General features: G+C 43.5%; 1 protein-coding gene across 1 annotated transcript in view; it reads left to right on the top strand.

The window, feature by feature from the left end:
- ttc21a (tetratricopeptide repeat domain 21A) overlaps positions 1-17,872 on the top strand; it is a 137,036-nt gene that overhangs the window by 1,034 nt on the left and 118,130 nt on the right. The window lies entirely within an intron of this gene.

Below are 17,872 nucleotides of genomic sequence, written 5' to 3'. Positions count from 1 at the left end.
TTGTGTAGCATATAAGAGCAGAACACTCTGAAAATTTGTAGTGTGATATGACATAGGAGAAGACCAATTGGCCCACCATTCCCATGCCAGGTCATTGAAAGAAATGCTTTTTATTCATTCATGGGATGTGGGCATTAGTGGCTAAGCCAGCATCACCTGCCGGTCACTAATCCTGAAAACCAGTTAAGAGTCAACCACATTGTTGGGGGTCTGGAGTCTCATGTACACCAGTCCAGGTAAAGATGGCAGTTTCCTTCCCTAAAGGACAATAGTGAACCAGATGGGATTTTCAAACAATTGACAACAGATTCATGGTCATCATCTTGGTCATCTTAATTCAATTTTATATTGCATTCAAATTCCACGATTTGTCATGGCCGGATTTGAACCAACATCCCCACAACATTGCTGGATCTTATTGAGTTTTGGGGTCATAAAGATCTACAGCACAGACTTCGGCCCAACATGTCCACACCAGTCATAGAGTCATAGAGATGTATAGCATGGAAACAGACCCTTTGGCCCAACTCGTCTATGATGACCAGATATCCCAGCCCAATCTAGTCCCACTTGCCAGCACCATATTGCCCATATTGCTCCAAACCCTTCCTATTCATATACCCATCCAAATGCCTCATAAATATTGCAATTGTACTAGCCTCTACCACTTCCTCTGGTAGCTTATTCCTACACGTACCACCGTTTGTGTGAAAAAGTTGCCCCAAAGGTCTCTTTTATATCTTTCCCCTCTCAATCTCTCATTCTGGACTCACCCCACCCCAGGGAAAAGACTTTGTCTATTTATCCTATCCAGGCCCTTATGATTTTATATACCTCCATAAGATCACCCCTCAGCCTCCGATGCTCCAGTCAAAACAGCCCTAGCCTATTCAACCTCTCCTTATAGCTCAAATCCTTCAACCCTGGCAACATCCTTGTAAATCTTTTCTGAATCCCTTCAAGTTTCACAACATTCCTTCTGATAGGAAGGAGACCAAAATTGCATGCAATATTCCAAAGGTGGCCTCACTAGTGTCCTGTACAGCCGCAACATGACCTCCCAACTCCTGTATTCAATACTCTGACCGATAAAGGAAAGCACACCAAACACCTTCACTATCCTGTCTATCTGCAGCTCCACTTTCAAGGAGCTATAAATCTGCACTCCAAGGTCTCTTTGTTCAGCAACTCTCCCTAGGACCTTACCATTAAGTGTATAAGTCCTGTTGAGATTTGCTTTCCCAAAATGCAGCACCTCACATTTATCTAAATTACCTAACTATTCTAATATTGAATGGCAGAGGACCCAGAATTGCTGAATAGTTTGTTCCTGCTCCTAATTTGTATATTGTTATGTTCATGTCTGTTCTAGCTTTCTGAAAGGCCAGGTCACTAAATGCTATCATCCCACCTTGACCTTGTATCCCTGTCCAATCTTCCTTTTCAGATAATAATCAAAATTTCCTCCTGAATGCCTTGATTGAAGGCATTCTCAGGCAAGGAATTGCAGGCCCTAAGTCTATAACCTCTTTTTATTCTTCATTCATGGGTTGAGGGCATCACTAACTAGGCAGCATTTATTGCCCAGAGGGAAGTTAAGAATCAACCACATTGCTGTGGGTATAGAGTCACATGTAGGCCAAACTAGGTTGGATGGCAGTTTCCTTCCCTGAAGGGCAGCAGCAAACCAGGTGGGTATTTCCTGACAATTGGGAATGGATTTGTGGTCATATTCATGTGGTCCAGATATTTACTGAATTCAAATTCCACCATCTGCTGTGGCGGAATTTGAACCAGGGTGTCTACAACATTATCTGGGTCTCCAGATTAACAGTCCCAGCGATAATACCACTAGGCCGTCACCTCCCCCTCTGATTCTTAATCCTTTAGTATTGGTAAAGGAAACTGTGTGCTTTATTAACCATGCTTTCAAGTTGTCCAGCCACCTTCAATGATTTTGCGCAAACGTATCCAAGTCCCTCTGTTCCTGCACCCCCTTTAGAATTGCACTACAGCTCTCTACATTCTTCCTATCAGAATGTTCACTTCACACTTCCCTGTGTTAAATCTTATCTGTCACAGGTCTGCCCATTCCACCAACCTGTGTATGTCCTTTTGAAGTTTACATTCTGCTTCACCCAGATTATGTTCCTTCTCAGTTTTGTATCATGTAGAGCTTTTGAAAATATGCCCTGAACACCAGCTGTAGATTATTAGTAAATGACAGGAATATTTTGGGTCATTATCACTGACCCCTGGGGAAACTCCATTACAACTCTTCCTCCAGCATGAAAAGCATCCATTCGCCACCATTTTCTGTTTACTGTCATTCAGCCAGTTTCATAACCATGTTGTGAACATTCCTTTTATCCCGTATTGCTCAACAATCTATTGTGTGGCACTTTTTCAAATATCTTTCAGAATTTTTGCAATTCGCTAGCTCAAATGTCAGAGGAAGACTGGAAGATTATGGCCAATGTCTCAACAATTTCTATGCCCACTTCCCCTAGTATTCTTGGATATTTCTGATCCTGGTGCCTTGTCACATTAAATACAAATCGTTAGAGAGAAGAAGGTTGAGAGGTTACTTAATTGATACATATAAGATAATCAGAGGGTTTAGATAGGTTGGACAGTGAGAGCCTTTTTCCTCGGATGGCAATGGCTAGCACGAGGGGACAAGCCTTTAAATTGAGGGATGATAGATATAGGACAGGTGTCAGAGGTAGTTTCCTTACTCGGAGAGCAGTAGGGGTGTGGAACACACTGCCTGCAACAATAGTAGACTTGCCAACGTTAAGGATATTTAAATGGTCATTGGATAGGTAGATCAATGAGAATGGAATAGTGTAGGTTAGATGGGCTTCAGATTGGTTTCACAGTTCGGTGCAACATCGAGGGCCAAAGGGCCTGTACTGCGCTGTAATGTTGTATGTTTGTGCTCTACAAAGAACCTATCCATTACTTCCTCCTCATCAGTTTTGAAACTTTCTTGTGTCCAATTTACCTCATGATTACATGATCTTCTTTGGTAAAGACAGTCACTAAGTATTCATTTAATGCCTCAGCCAAGCCACCTTTTTCTGTCCCTCTCCATTTTTACCTGCCCTTATACTATTTCTATGTCGATAAGAGTGAAATAGCTGCACAGAGGCTGGTATCCTATCTCCAAATCACACTCTACTTACATGTGCACAGGATATGGGCTTTAAACAGCCAGCTTAGAGCCAATCCCCAGATTGAGGAGACTGTCTGAATCTTCTGTTTTTTTTCCACCACCAGGAAGAAAGGAAACACCCAAGTGGCCAGTGACAAGCAGTGCCCTTCTTAGAGGGCAATGCTGTGTGATCAAACGTGAAGGGGAGGGCAGGGATTAAATCAAAATAGAGAGGGTGAAATAATACACTCCATCCTGCCGTGCCCACCTCTCCCTGAAAATCTTGAGGATGTTGGTGGACACCATGTGCTCTTTCTCCAGGGACACCCAGGCTCTGACAAATTTCCTGTTTGTTTGTTTGTTCAGTTATTTATTTATTTCTGCAGTAGTGCTTATATTTTCCCCAGCATCCATGTGTGTGTGCAGGTGTGAGACACAGTGAAAGACAACAGGTGTACACATCTTTATCCAGTTTCCACCACCAGGAAGAAAGGAAATACTCAAGCAGCCAGTGACAAGCAGTGCCCTTCTCAAAGGGCAATGCTGCGTGATCAAACAGTGAAGGGGAGAGCAGGATTAAATCAAAATGTAGATAGAGGGGGAAATAAAGCACTCCATTCCATTCCCACCTCTCCCTGAACAGCTCAAGGGTGTTGGCAGACACCACGTGCTCCTTCTCCAGAGACACCTGGCTCAAACGTAAATCTCCTGTTTTTATTTAACCCCACACTACCGTGTTTTTTTTTCCCCCAGCACCCATGTTGTGTGTGCAGGTATGAGACACAGTGAAAGACACAAGGTGCACGAATCTTTATTCAGTTTCCACTACCAGGAAGAAAGGAAACACCCGAGTGGCCAGTGACAAGCAGTGCCCTTCAATACTGCGTGATCAAACAGTGAAGGGGGAGGGCAGGGATTAAATCAAAATGGAGTTGAAGGGGGAAATAAAGCACTCCATTCCCACCTCTCCCTGAACAGCTCAAGGGTGTTGGCAGACACCACGTGCTCCTTCTCCAGAGACACCTGGCTCGAACGTAAATCTCCTGTTTATATCTGTCAGCCTAGGTGCCCTGATTGACTCAAATTAATAATTCCGATCAAGGAATCACATAGTCACTGGGCCCTCATTCCAATCACTACCGCTTTAGCAGGTAGAATTAAGGAAAACTCTAAGGCATTCTACACATACATGAGGAACAAGAGGATGGCCAGATCGAGGATAGGGCCAATCCAGGATAGTGGAGGGAGCTTGTGCCTGAAATCGGAGGAGGTAGGGGAAGTTCTTAATGAATGCTTTGCTTCAGTATTCACTACTGAGAGGGATCTTGTCATTTGTGAGGACAGTCATTTGTGAGGACAATGTGAAACTGGCTGATATGCTCAAACAGGTTGATGTTAAGATGGAGGGTGTACTGAAAATTTTGAAAAACATAAGGATAGATAAATCCCCTGAGCCAGACATGATATACCCAAGGTTACTATGGGAACGGAGGGAAGTGATCCTGTACTGTTAGGTGAAGGGGTAAGTGTAGGGGAATGGGTCTGGGTGGGTTGCTCTTCGGAGGGTCGGTGTGGACTTGTTGGGTTGAAGGACCTGTTTCCACAATGTAAGTAATCTAATCTAATCTAACAAAAACAATCTGGTGTCTTTGATAATGATCTTTGCATCCTCACTGTCCACTGGAGTAGTACCAGATGATAGGAGGGTGTCAAATGTTATTCCCTTGTTCAAGAAAGGGAATAGGGATAATCCTGGGAATTACAGACCAGTCAGTCTTATGTCTATGGTGGGCAAATTATTGGAGAGGATTCTGAAAGACAGGATTTATTATTAATTGGAAAACCATAGTTTGATTAGAGATAATCAGCATGGCTTTGTGAGGGATTGGTCATGCCTCACAAGTCTTATTGAATTCTTTGAGGATGTGACAAAACACATTGAAGGTACAGCTATGGATATGGTGCACATGGATTTTAGCAAGGTGTCTGATAAGGTTCCCCATGTTAGGCTCATTCAGAAAGTAAGGAGGCTTGGGATACAGGGAAATTTGGCAGTCTGAATACAGAATTGGCTGGCCCAAAGAAGACGGAGGATGATAGTAGATGGAAAGTATTCAGCCTGGAGCTCGGTGACCAGTGGTGTTCCGCAGAGATCTGTTCTGGGATCTCTGCTCTTTGTGACTTTTGTAAATGACTTGGATGAGGAAGTGGAAAGGTGGGTTAGTAAGTGTGCCAATTACATGAAGGTTGGATGGATAGTGTGGAGGGCAGTTGTAGGTTGCAACAGGACTTTGACAGGATACAGAACTGGGCTGATAAGTGGCAGATGGAAGTTGAACCTGTAAAAGTGTGAAGTGATTCATTTTGGAAGGTTGAATTTGAATGCAGAATACAGGGTTAAAGGCAGGATTCTTGGCAGTGTGGAGGAACAGAGGGATCTTGGGGTCCATATCCATAGATCCCTCAAAGTTACCACTCCAGTTGAATGGGTTGTTTAGAAGGCATATGTAGGGGACTCAGCAAGATGGTGGCAATTCTGTAGAACTGCTGTGGACAGCTCTGCCAAAGAGCCAAGGCATACTGGTGTTTTTTGCCATCCCTGACCAACTATGTGGTGGAATTATTAGTTTAAAACCTTACAGAACATATATTTGTTAATATTTGGGAGTGGGAAGGATGCCAAAGGTAAAAGGAACAAGCAAACAGCAGCAGGGAGGACACTCCCCTGCAGCACTTACCACACCAGAGACTGCAGCAGCAGCAGCCTCTCCTGAACCCCCCCGGGGACCTGACAGATTCACAGGAATTGGCTGCGGCGATGGAGAGACGTACCTTGAAAGTTGAGGCTGCGATTGAGGAGATCCATGGGGAGATTCGTGCCCAGGTCCAATCTATCGTATCCATGCTGCAGAAGCATGAGCAGGAGGTCCAGGGCCTCGTGGAGGGGCTAGAGGAGGTGGAGGGTCGATATAAGGCCTCGGAAGTCCTCATCCAGTCAGATTCAGGTGGTGGAGCGAGAGGTGCAGGCCTTGCGAAACTGTATCGAAGACTTCGAAAATCGAGGTCGGAGGATAAATCTCCGAATTGTCAGGCGCCCTGAAGGTGAGGAAGGTGAGCAACCAGTCAGCTTCTTTGAAAGCTGGCTGCTGAAGTCTTTGGGCCTTCACATCGAGTCCAGCAGGCTTCAGACTGAAAGGGTTTATCTGGTTACAGTGCACAGGTCAGGCCCAGTGCAGCACCTCCGCTCGGTCCTAGCACACTTCCATTCATATAAGAATAAGCAAAAAGTCATGGAAGCTTCCAGATCCCTGGGAAAAGATCCGCAGGCACTACTGTACAAAGGGTTCAAAAATCATGTTTTTCCAGGATTTCTCTGCAGCTGTAATTCGAAAGAGGAAGTCCTTCGATGAAGTTAAAAAGAGGCTGAGGAACCTGGGCATCAAGTACTCCATGAGATACCCCGCAGTGCTTCGGTTTAGCCATGAGGACTCAGTTTATACATTTGACTGGGCGGATAAGGCTAAAAACTTTGTGGACACTTTAAAATAGATGGATTGGCCTGAAGAATATGGTTAATGTTTGTTCGCTTTTCTATCTTTTCCCATGTTTTCCCTTTTTTTAAATTCCTTTCTTTCTCCCTAATAATTTCCTTTTCGGAAAGGGGGGAAAGGCTTATTTTTTTTAATAAAGCTGGATTTTCTGATGGGAAATTTTGTGGATGTTTTTTGTTGTCTCTACCCCTTTTATTTGTTTGTTCTGTTTCTCTTTTGGTCACAAGTAGGGGTGACATGAAGCCAGGGATCTTGACTTTGTCTTTTTTCTGTTGATTTAAGGATAATCTCCTTGGTTTTTTTTCTGGCCTAAGGCTGGGGCACAGTCTGGGTTTGAAGGAGCTGTGAAGGAAGGGATAGGTCGGGTGAGAGCCCCCCTACCGACAGGGGCAAGAGTCTTCCAATCAAGGTTTTGTAGTTGGTTTTCTTTGTAATTTTTTGTTAGTAATAGTTGTTTATCGTTATGGTAGAATAGTTTTTGCATATATAGTTTTTCGATTCTGAGTCTTTATTTTATTTACTTATGCTCAGCGCTTTGTAAGCAGGGTTCTCCCTCCAAGGGGTTCAAGGGTGTCTGAAAGGGGATTTGGCTAAGTGTCTTATTAAATGGTGTACCTGGAACATTAAGGGAAGTCATTCGCCTGTTAAAAGGAAAAAAGTGCTTTCTATCCTTAAGAGGGAAAGGGTTGATATCGCATTTTTGCAGGAAACCCATCTTGATGATGGTGAACACCTAAATTACAACTGGGGGGTTATGACTGGGTATTCTTTTCATCCTTTACTACTAAAAGTAGGGGAATAGCAGTACTTATCCAGAAAAATCTTCCGTTCACATTATTAGAGCAGGTGAAAGATGAGTAGGTTTGTGATACTTAAAGCCCTGATGCATGGGGAGGAATATGGCATTTTAAATGTCTACTGTCCTCCGGGGCATCCCCTCAAATGTTTGATTAGCGCTTTCTCTAAGTTGAGTGCTTTTGGAACACGGCACATTATTGTAGGGGGGGGGATTTCAATTGTCTTTTGGATCCGACAGTGGACAGGATGCCTTGTGGGCCCCCAACTATTTCTTTGCAGGCTAAGCAGGTGGTTGACTTATGCGAGGACTTGGGGCTGGTGGGTATTTGGAGATGTCTTCACCCTACCGGCAAGGACTTCACCTTTTTTTTCAAACCCACATAAATGTCACACGAGGATTGACCTCCTTCTGGCTTCCTCAGCCCTTCTGGATTCGATTATCGGTTGTAAAATTGGGAATATAGCTACCTCTGATCACGTGGTAGTATATTTGGAGGTTAAGGCCAAGAGTGAAGGGCTAGGTTTGCGCACTGGCATTTAGACCCTTTTCTCCTTAAGGATTCCAAATTTGTGGAATACTTTTTGAAGGAGTTTCAGAAATTCCTGACTATCACCTCCAGCACGGCTATGCTGTGGGAGACTTCTAAAGCCTTTGCTAGGGGATTAGCTATTTCCTATTCAGCAAGCCGGAAACGACAGAAGGAGGAACAACAGCATCTACTTGAGACGTGGTTGAAAGCTGCCAAGGCAGTACATTTTGCGCGGCCTTCGGTGACTAAGCTACAGCGGATCACGGCCCTCCGGGCTGCCTTAAATTCAATACTGACACAAAATGCAAAGAAAGAACTTGCTTTTGCTAGACAGAGGCTGTTCAAATATGGGGATAGGCCAGGGAGGTATACCTGACTAGGAAAAAGCGTGCTCCCAATCCATTTCTGCAATCAGAGACAGTGCCAGGGTCCTTACATACAATGCTAAAACGATTAATGAGGCTTTTCGGAGCTTTTACTCTGAATTGTATTGGTCTGAAGGTTGCAAAGACAGGAGGGCTAAAATGGAGACCTTTTTTAAGAACCTGGATCTCTCAGGTGTAACCTTGGAACAGGCCTCTCTCCTTAATGGCCCCCTTGACAGTTCAGGAAATACAGGAGGCAGCTAGGCAACTTCAGAGTGGGAAAGCACCTGGCCCTGATGATCTTCCGGGTGAGTTTTATAAAGAGTTTATGGGGATTTTGTCAGGGCCGATGTTGGAGATGTACAATCACTCCTATATGCATGAATGCCTACCACCATCTTTGAGAGAAGCTAATATTTCCTTAATTCTTAAGAAGGATTGTGCCTCATACAGGCCCATATCTCTATTTAAATTCAAATTTCAACATTCTGTCCAACATCCTGGCACTGAGATTGGAAAGGGTGTTGCCCCATATTATTAAAGAGGACCAGACAGGCTTTATAAGGAGCTGTAGGTCCTCCAATAATATTAGAAGGTTGCTGAATGTGGTCCAAATTTGACAGCAACAATTGATTCAGGGGTTGTTGGTTTCCTTAGATGCAGAGAAAGCATTTGACCGGGTGGAATGGCCGTATCTTTTTTATATCTTGGAACGGTTTGGGTTTGGTGGAGTCGTTGCTAGGTGGGTAGAGGTTTTATATGCTGAAAAATGTGTTGCTGGAAAAGCGCAGCAGGTCAGACAGCATCCAAGGAGCAGGAGAATCGATATTTCGAGCATAAGCCCTTCTTCAGGAATGAGGAGGGTGTGCCAAGTAGGCTAAGATAAAAGGTAGGGAGGAGGGACTTGGGGGAGGGGCGTTGGGAATGCGATAGGTGGAAGGAGGTTAAGGTGAGGGTGATAGGCCGGAGAGGGGGTGGGGGCGTAGAGGTCGGGAAGAAGATTGCAGGTCAAGAAGGCGGTGCTGAGTCAGAGGGTTGGGACTGAGATAGGGTGAGGGGAAATGAGAAAGTTGGAGAAATCTGCATTCATCCCTTGTGGTTGGAAGGTTCCTCGGCGGAAGATGAGGCGCTCTTCCTCCAGGCGTCACGTTGCCATAGTCTGGCGATGGAGGAGGCCAAGGACCTGCATGTCCTTGGCGGAGTGGGTGGAGTTAACACTTTAACTCCCCCTCCCACTCCGCCAAGGACATGCAGGTCCTTGGCCTCCTCCATCACCACCCTCTGGCCGCGGTCATCATCAATGGGTGAAGTCTGGGAATTTTAGGATTGGTAGGGGTAGTCGGCAAGGCTGCCCCCTCTCACCGCTGTTGTTTACATTGATGGTAGAGCCGCAGGCAGAAGACATTCGTCAGAACTTCCACATAACCGCTCCGGAAGTGGGATTGAGGGCACACAAGATTACACGAGATGCGGATGATGTCCTTCTGTTTTTATCGAACCCGATGACCTCCATACCCCATTTGATTTCAGGATATAAGATTAACTTTGCAAAATCAGAGGCTATGCCTTTGGGGATCCTTAAGGATGTACCAGAAGTTGAAGGTGGCCCTAAGTTCCCTTTTAAGTGGTTGCTGGCAGGGTTCCGATACCTAGGCATTTTTATTACCCCCAAGTTTGATCTGTTATTTCGGACTTACTTTGCTCACTTGCTCGACAATATTAGACGAGATCTCCAGAGTTGGGAGGCTCTTCCAATTTCATGGCTGGGCCGAATATCTCTCATTAAGATGAATGTTCTTCCTCGTTTGCTTTATCCCATGCGCATGCTTCCTATAATGTTTCCCAGGTCAACGCTGCGGAAGCTTTTGGGGTGGTTTGGTTCCTTTGTGGGCGGCCCCTCATCAAACTTACTAAATTGCAGTTGCCTCAAGGAGGGGGAGGGGTTGATTTCCCAGACATCAGGAGATATCAATTGAGTTTCTTGGTGTCCTTTGTCTGTGATTGGGTAGGTAACGATCCAAACTCAATATGGCTGGATATCGAGGCCTCCCAGGCAAAGTGCCCTCTTATGAACCTGTTGTTCATGGATAAGATGAGGACAGTTATGGACCACAGCCGGAACCCCATTATCATTAGTACAGTCCGGCTTGGAGGGCGATGCGTTAGAGTGAGGGTTGTTTATCCAAGACTTCGCCACTTACACCTATAGTTGGCATGCCAGCATTCCGACCAGGGATGATGGACACAGGGTTCAAACTATGGGCAGCGAGAGGAGTTTCTAGTTTGGGAGACTTGTTTGAGGGGGAGGTTATGATGTCTTTTGAGCAACTGAGCTGCAAATACAGGTTACCCAGCAGAGATCTTTTCCGTTTTTTTGAGGTTAGGGATTTCACCCAGAAGAAGACTACGCTTTTCACTAAGACCTATAAGCCCAATACAGAGAGGTTGCTACGTTCCACAAGCACCCTTTCGGTTAGTGCCCTCTATTCCTGCTGGGTGGCAGGGCCTGGCAGGATGTTAACCGATTTGTGGAGTTCTCTTCTGAAATATGGGAGAACATATGGAAGAATACTCGAAAGATCTCAATCTGTAACAGGACATGCGCTACGCAGTTAAAAGTTCTGAACAGGGCTCAACTGGCACCAGACCGTCTGGCAAAGTTTAAAAAAGGGGCATCTTCAGTGTGCCCCAAATGTAAAATAAGTGTAGGTACTCTTACCCATTGCTTCTGGACATGCCATGGGCTCAGTGTTTATTGGAGCGCTGTGGCGGGAGAGATAGGGAGGGTATTGAGGACTGAAGTCAAAGTAGACCTGATATCTCTCCTCTTGGGTCTACCGCATTTACCATCTTTAGACGGGCATGGGAAGAAACTATTTAATATTCTTGCATACTGTGCACGGAAGAATATTCTGATGAACTGGGTGTCTGAGAACCCACTGGGCTTGCTGGGATGGCAGAAATTAATTATGGAGCACATTCCCTTGGACTGTTTTCCAAACATGGTGCATCACTCAACAGACCATTTTTATAAGACATGGCAGCCCTACTTGAGTTATTTGGAAACAGATTTGTCAGTTGTCTTAACTAGGGCATTTGTTTAACCAGGATGGCTGAATTTGTCAAGCCCTGGGCCCTGGAGGGGGTCTCCTGATTTAATAAAGGTATATATACAATGCTCCTGTTGCTCTGTTTCCAGAGCTTTGCGCTGAGCATAGCTGTGCTGTATCCTGTTTTTTTTTTTTTGGTTTTCTTTCTTTTTTTGGTGTTGCTTTGCACAGTGTTAGGGTTTGTTTTGTATTAGAGGGTAGGTTAATAGTTAGGAGACAGTAGTTGTATTTTTTTTTTTGTTTTCTTTATATTGATATTTGTTATTGATTGTATTTTTCAATAATTTTATATGTTTGTAAAGTTAAAAAAATTTGCTAATTAATATATTTACAAAAAAAGAAGGCATATGTATGTTGGCTTTCATTAGCGGTGGGGGGGGGAGGTGTTTGAGTTTAAAAGCCGCGAGGTTACGCTGCAGCTCCACAAAGCCTTGGCTAGACCACACATAGAACACAGAACAATACAGCTCGGTAGAGGCCCTTCAGCTCTTGATGTTGTGCTAACCTGTGAAACCAATCTGAAGTCCATTTAACCTACACTATTCCATTGTCAACCATATGCCTATCCAATGACTATTTAAATGCCCTTAAAGTTAGCGAATCTACTACTGTTGCAGGTAGTGCCCTTCTACTCTCTAAGTAAAGAAACTACCTCTGACATCTGTCCTATATCTATCACCTCTCAATTTAAAGCTATGTCCCCTCATCACCATTGCCATCCAAGGAAAAAAGCTCTCACTGTCCAACCTATCTAACCCTCTGATTCTGGTATGTTTCAATTAAGTCACCTCTCGATCTTCTTTTCTCTAATAAAAACAGTCTCAATCTCCCCAGCCTTTCCTCATAAAACCTTCCCTCCATACCAAGCAACATCCTATTAAGTCTCCTCTGAACCCTTTCCAAAGCTTTCACATCCTTCCTATAATGCAGCGACTAGAACTAAGCGCAATACTCCAAATGTGGCCGCACCAGAGTTTTGTTCAGCTGCAGCATGATCTCATGGTTCTGAAACTCAATATATCTACCAATAAAAGCTAACACACCGTATGCCTTCTTAACAACCCCATTAACCTGGGTGGCAACTTTCAAGGATCTATAGACCTGGATATCGAGATTTCTCTGTTCATCTACATTATCAAGAATCTTACCATTAGCCCAGTACTCTGTATCCCTGTTACTCCTTCCAAAGTGAATCACCTCATACTTTTCTGCATTAAAATCCATTTGCCACCTCTCAGCCAGTTCTGCAGCTTATCTATGTCTCTCTGTAACCTACAACATCCTTTGTCACTATCCACAATTCCACCGACCTTAGCGTCATCCGCAAATTTACTAACCCATCCTTCTACGTACTCATCCAGGTCATTTATAAAAATGACAAACAACAGTGATCCAAAAACAGATTCTTGTGGTAGACCTCTAGTAACTGAACTCCAGGATGAACATTTCCCATCAAACACCACCTTCTGTCTTCTTTCAGCTAGCCAATTTCTGATCTAAACTGCTAAACTGCCCTCAATCCCATGCCTCTGTACTTTGTGCAATAGTCGACCAAGGGGAACCTTATCAAATGCCTTACTGAAATCCATATACACCACATCAATTGCGTTACTCTCATCCACCCATTTGGTCAATTTCCCAAAGAATTTAGTAAGGTTTGTGAGGCATGACCTACCCTTCACAAAACTGTGTTGACTGTCCCTAATAAACTTATACCTTTCCAGATGATCATAAGTCCTATCTCTTATAACCCTTTCCAACACTTTACCCACAACTGATGTAAGGTGCATGGGTCTATAATTTCCAGGGTTGTCTTGACTCCCCTTCTTGAACAAGGGAACAATATTTGCTATCCTCCAGTCTTCTGGCACTATTCCTGTAGACAATGACAACATAAAGATCAAAGCCAAAGGCTTAGCAATCTCTTCCCTGGCTTCCCAGAGAATCCTAGGATAAATCCCATCCAGCCCAGGGGACTTATCTATTTTTACACTTTCAAGAATTGCTAACACCTCCTCCTTATGCACCTCAATCCTATCTAGTCTAGTAGCCTATATCTCAGTATTACTTGGAATAGTAATATACTTGGAATAATACATAATACTACACTTGGAATATTGTGTTCAGTTCTGGTCGCCTGATTATAGGAAAGATGTGGAAGCTTTAGAGAGGGTGCAGAGAAGATTTACCAGGATGCTGCCTGGAGTGGAGGGCATGTCTTATGAGGAAAGGTTGAGGGTGCTAAGGCTTTTCTTATTGGAACAAAGAAGGATCAGAGGTGACGTGATAGAGGTGTACAGGATAATGAGAGGCATAGATAGAGTGGATAGCCAGAGACATTTTCCGTGGGCAGAAATGGCTATCATGAGGAGGCATAATTTTAAGGTGATTGGAGAAAGGTTTTGGGGAGATGTCAGAGATAGCTTCTTTACACAGAGAATAGGGGGTGCGTGAAATGCACTCCCAGCGGTGGTAGTCGAGTCAGATACATTTGGGACATTTAAGCAACTCTTATATAGGCACATGGGGGATAGTAAAATGAGTATGTAGGTTTGTTTTGATCTTAAAGTAGGATAAAATGTTGGCACAACATCAAGGGTGGAAGGGCCTATACTGTGCTGTACTGTTCTATGTTCTACAAAGTGATAATTGTTTTTTATGTTAACTGTCAGCGTATGTTTTTATTCTCTCTTTGCTTCTCTTGTTTTCCTCTACAATTCTCCTCTGAGCTTTTCTATTCAGCCTCGGTTTTGATTGTATCTGACATCTGTCATAAACATGCCTTTTTCTTCTTCACAATTCTTACCTTTTGTCACCCAGGGAACTCTGGATTTGTTTGCCCCACTTTTCCCCTTCATGGAAACATTGACTGAACTATCTCTTCAATGATAGGTTAAATATACGAGGTCTTTTCCCAGGGTGGGGGAGTCAAGAACTAGAGGCCATAGGTTTAAGGTGAGAGGGGAAAGATTTAAAAGGGACCTAAGGGGCAACTTTTTCACACAGAAGGTGGTATGTGTATGGAATGAGTTGCCAGAGGAAATGGTGGAGGTTGGTACAATTATAACATTTAAAAGGCTTCTGGATGGGTACATAAATAGGAAGGGATTAGAGGTATATGGGCCAAGTGCTGGCAAATGGGACTAGATTGATTTAGGATCTCTGATCAGCATGAAGGGTCTGTTTCCATGCTGTACATCTATATGACTCTATGATAACACATTGTTTTGTTAAAGTTTTACCTGTAAATCGTTTGATCTGAGTGTGGTGCTGGAAAAGCACAGCAGGTCAGGCAGCATCGGAGGAGCAGGAGAATCGACGTTACGGGCATAAGCCCTTCCAGCATCTGCAGTCCTCACTTTCTCCGATTATTTTAACATAGGCAAGTGTGAGGGTGTCCATTTCGGACCAAGAAAGGATACGTCAAGGTATTTGTTTCAAAGGCACAAAGTTTAAAAATAATGGATTTTCAATGAGATTTGGGCGTTCAGGTGCATATCCCTTTAAAATGCCATGAATAGGTGCAGAAAATACTCAAGAAAGCTAATGGAATGCTGGCCTTCGTGTCTAAAGGGCTGAAGTATAGGGATACAGATGTTATGCTGCAATTATTCAAAAGCCAATTTTTTCCAGATCTGGGCATCACACTTTGAGAAGGATATTTTGGCCTTGGAGAAGTTAAACACAAGTTCACAAAGATGATATCTGGACTTCAGGAGTTAACTTATGGGGAAAGATGAGGTAAATTCATCCTATTTCTCTAGAATTTAGAGATTTAAGGGTTGGTCTATTTGCGGTCTTCAGGATATTAACAGGGAAAGGCAAGATAGATAAAGATAACAAATACAGAAGTTACTCAGCAGGGTCTGGCAGCATCTGTGAAGGAAAATCAGAATTAACATTTCCAGTCCGGTGACCCTTTGATTTCTCTTTACAAATGCTGCCAGATCTACTGAACGTTTTCAGCAACTTCTGTTTTTGTTTCTGATTTACAGCATCCACAGTTCTTTAGGTTTTTATTTAGTAGTTAAAGATAAATTATTCCCACTGGTTGAAAATTCTGGAATAGTTAAAGAATTAGGGCCAGGCCAATCAGGAGAGACATTAGAAAGAACTCTCTTCCTCAAGTCGCAGTTGATGCTAATTCAGTTGTCAAATTTAAATCTGAGATAGTCAAGCTTTTATTAATCAATGGTATCAAAGGATATGGGCTCAAGGTAGACACATGGAGTTAGGCTACAGATCAGCAATGATCTTATTGAGTGGTGGAGTGAGCTTGAGGGGGTAATTGGCCTACTCCTGTTCCTTTCTTCTAATGATCATTGCTCTGTAAATGATCCACTTCACTCATCTCACTTCCTAGAGCCAGGTCTAGCAGTCCCTCCAATCTCTGATCCAAATCCTGGTATAATTCACAGATTCATACAGCACAGAAAAAGCCCTTAGGTCTATCGAGTCGGCACCAACATGCTTTTATTCCTGATGAAGGGCTTTTGCCCGAAACGTCGATTTCGCTGCTCCTTGGATGCTGCCTGAACTGCTGTGCTCTTCCAGCATCACTAATCCAGAATCTGGTTTCCAGCATCTGCAGTCATTGTTTTTACCACTAAAAATGCACTAATCCCAATTTCCTGCACTTGTCTGATAACTTCAAATATCATAACATTCAAGGATATCATCCAAATTCTTTTTAAAGGTTTCCAGCCTCAACTACCTTTCCGGCAGTGCATTCCAGATTCCCACCGCATGCTGAGTGAAAAATATTTATCCCAAATCCCCTCTGAATCTCCTGCCCCTTAAAGTAAAACTTTTCCCTCTTGTGATTGACCTTTCAACCATGGGGAACATCTGCTCTCTATTCACCCTGTCCATACCCCTCATATTCTTATAAATCTTAGTAATATCCCCCCTCATGCACCAGATAAAACAGTCCAAGTCTATCTGGTGCCTCTTTATAGGTCAATTTCTCCATCCCAGGCAACATTCTGGTGAACTTTCTCTGTACCCTCTCTCATGCTTCCTTCCTATAGTGAGGTGACCAGAACTGCACACAATACTCCAGTTGTAGTCTGACCAAAGCTCTGTACAACTCCAACATTACCTCCTTGCTCTTATACTCTATGCCATGACTGATGGCAGCAAGTGTCCTATATGCTTTCTTAACTATCCTATTCACATTATCTGCTGACTTCAGGATCTGTGAATAATTACTCCAAGATCCCTCTGCTCCTCTCAGCTCCTCGGTGTCCTGCCATTCATTAAATACTCACTCATCTTGTTTCTTCTTTGAAAGTGCATCACCTTGCAATTATCAGGATTAAACACCATCTGCCACTGGCCTCCCCATCTGACCAAGATTAGAGTGGTGCTGGAAAAGCACAGCAGGTCAGGCAGCGTCTGAGGAGCCATCTGACCAACCCTCTATATCTTCCTGTAACCTACAACCATCTTCTTTGCTATTAACCACTTTACCAATCTTGGTGTCATCTGCAAATTTGTTTAACATGCCCCCCACATTTATATCTATACCATTCATGTATATAACAAACAATAAGAGTACTGATCACAGTACTGATCTTTGTGGTACACCACTGGACACTGGCCTCCAGTCACTCAAATAGCCTCAACCACTACACTTTGGGTCAAATTACTCAGCCAGTTTCTCATCCATCTCCCCAAGTTTCCCTGAATTCCATTGCTAAAACCTTCTCAATCCGTCTCCCATATGGAACCTTGTCAAAAGTTTTGCTAAAATCCACATAAACTATATCGACTGAACTTACCTCATTCACACTCTTGATCACATTTTCAAAAAATTCTAACAAATTTGTTAGGAATGACCTCCATCTGACAAAGGCATGTTGACCATTCCTAATTAACCCACGCTTTTTCAAATGGGGTGTTAATTCGCTCCTTCAGAATTTTCTCCAGTAGTTTCCCTACCAGTGATGTGAGACTTCATCTCTACTTCCTATTTTAAGAAGTAGAACCACATTTGCTGTCGTCCAGTTCTCCAGACTTCCCTTGTGGCCAGAGAAGAACTCAAAGTTTGTGTCAGAGCTCCTGCAATTTCCTGCTTCACCTCCTATGTCAGCCTGGGATGCAAATTATCCAGACCAGGGGATTTCTGTTTTTAAAGTGAGAGGTGAAATATTTAGGAGAGACCTGAGGGGCAAGTTTTTCACACAAAGGGTGGTTCATATGTGGAATGAACTCCCAGAGGAAGTGGTATTTGCAGGTACAGTTATACCATTGAAAAAACATTTGGACAGGTACATGAATAAGAAGGTTTTAGAGGCATATGGGCCAAATACAGACAAATGAGACTAGTTTAGTTTGGGAAATTTGGCCGGCCTGTACT

The sequence above is a fragment of the Chiloscyllium plagiosum genome, unplaced genomic scaffold (genome assembly GCF_037043375.1).
Source record: "Chiloscyllium plagiosum isolate Xiang-an unplaced genomic scaffold, Cpla_swu_hap1 HiC_scaffold_5, whole genome shotgun sequence".
In the NCBI taxonomy this organism is placed as follows: domain Eukaryota; kingdom Metazoa; phylum Chordata; class Chondrichthyes; order Orectolobiformes; family Hemiscylliidae; genus Chiloscyllium; species Chiloscyllium plagiosum.
Note: the sequence above shows the minus strand (reverse complement) of the source record. Positions and strands in the feature narration are given on the sequence as shown.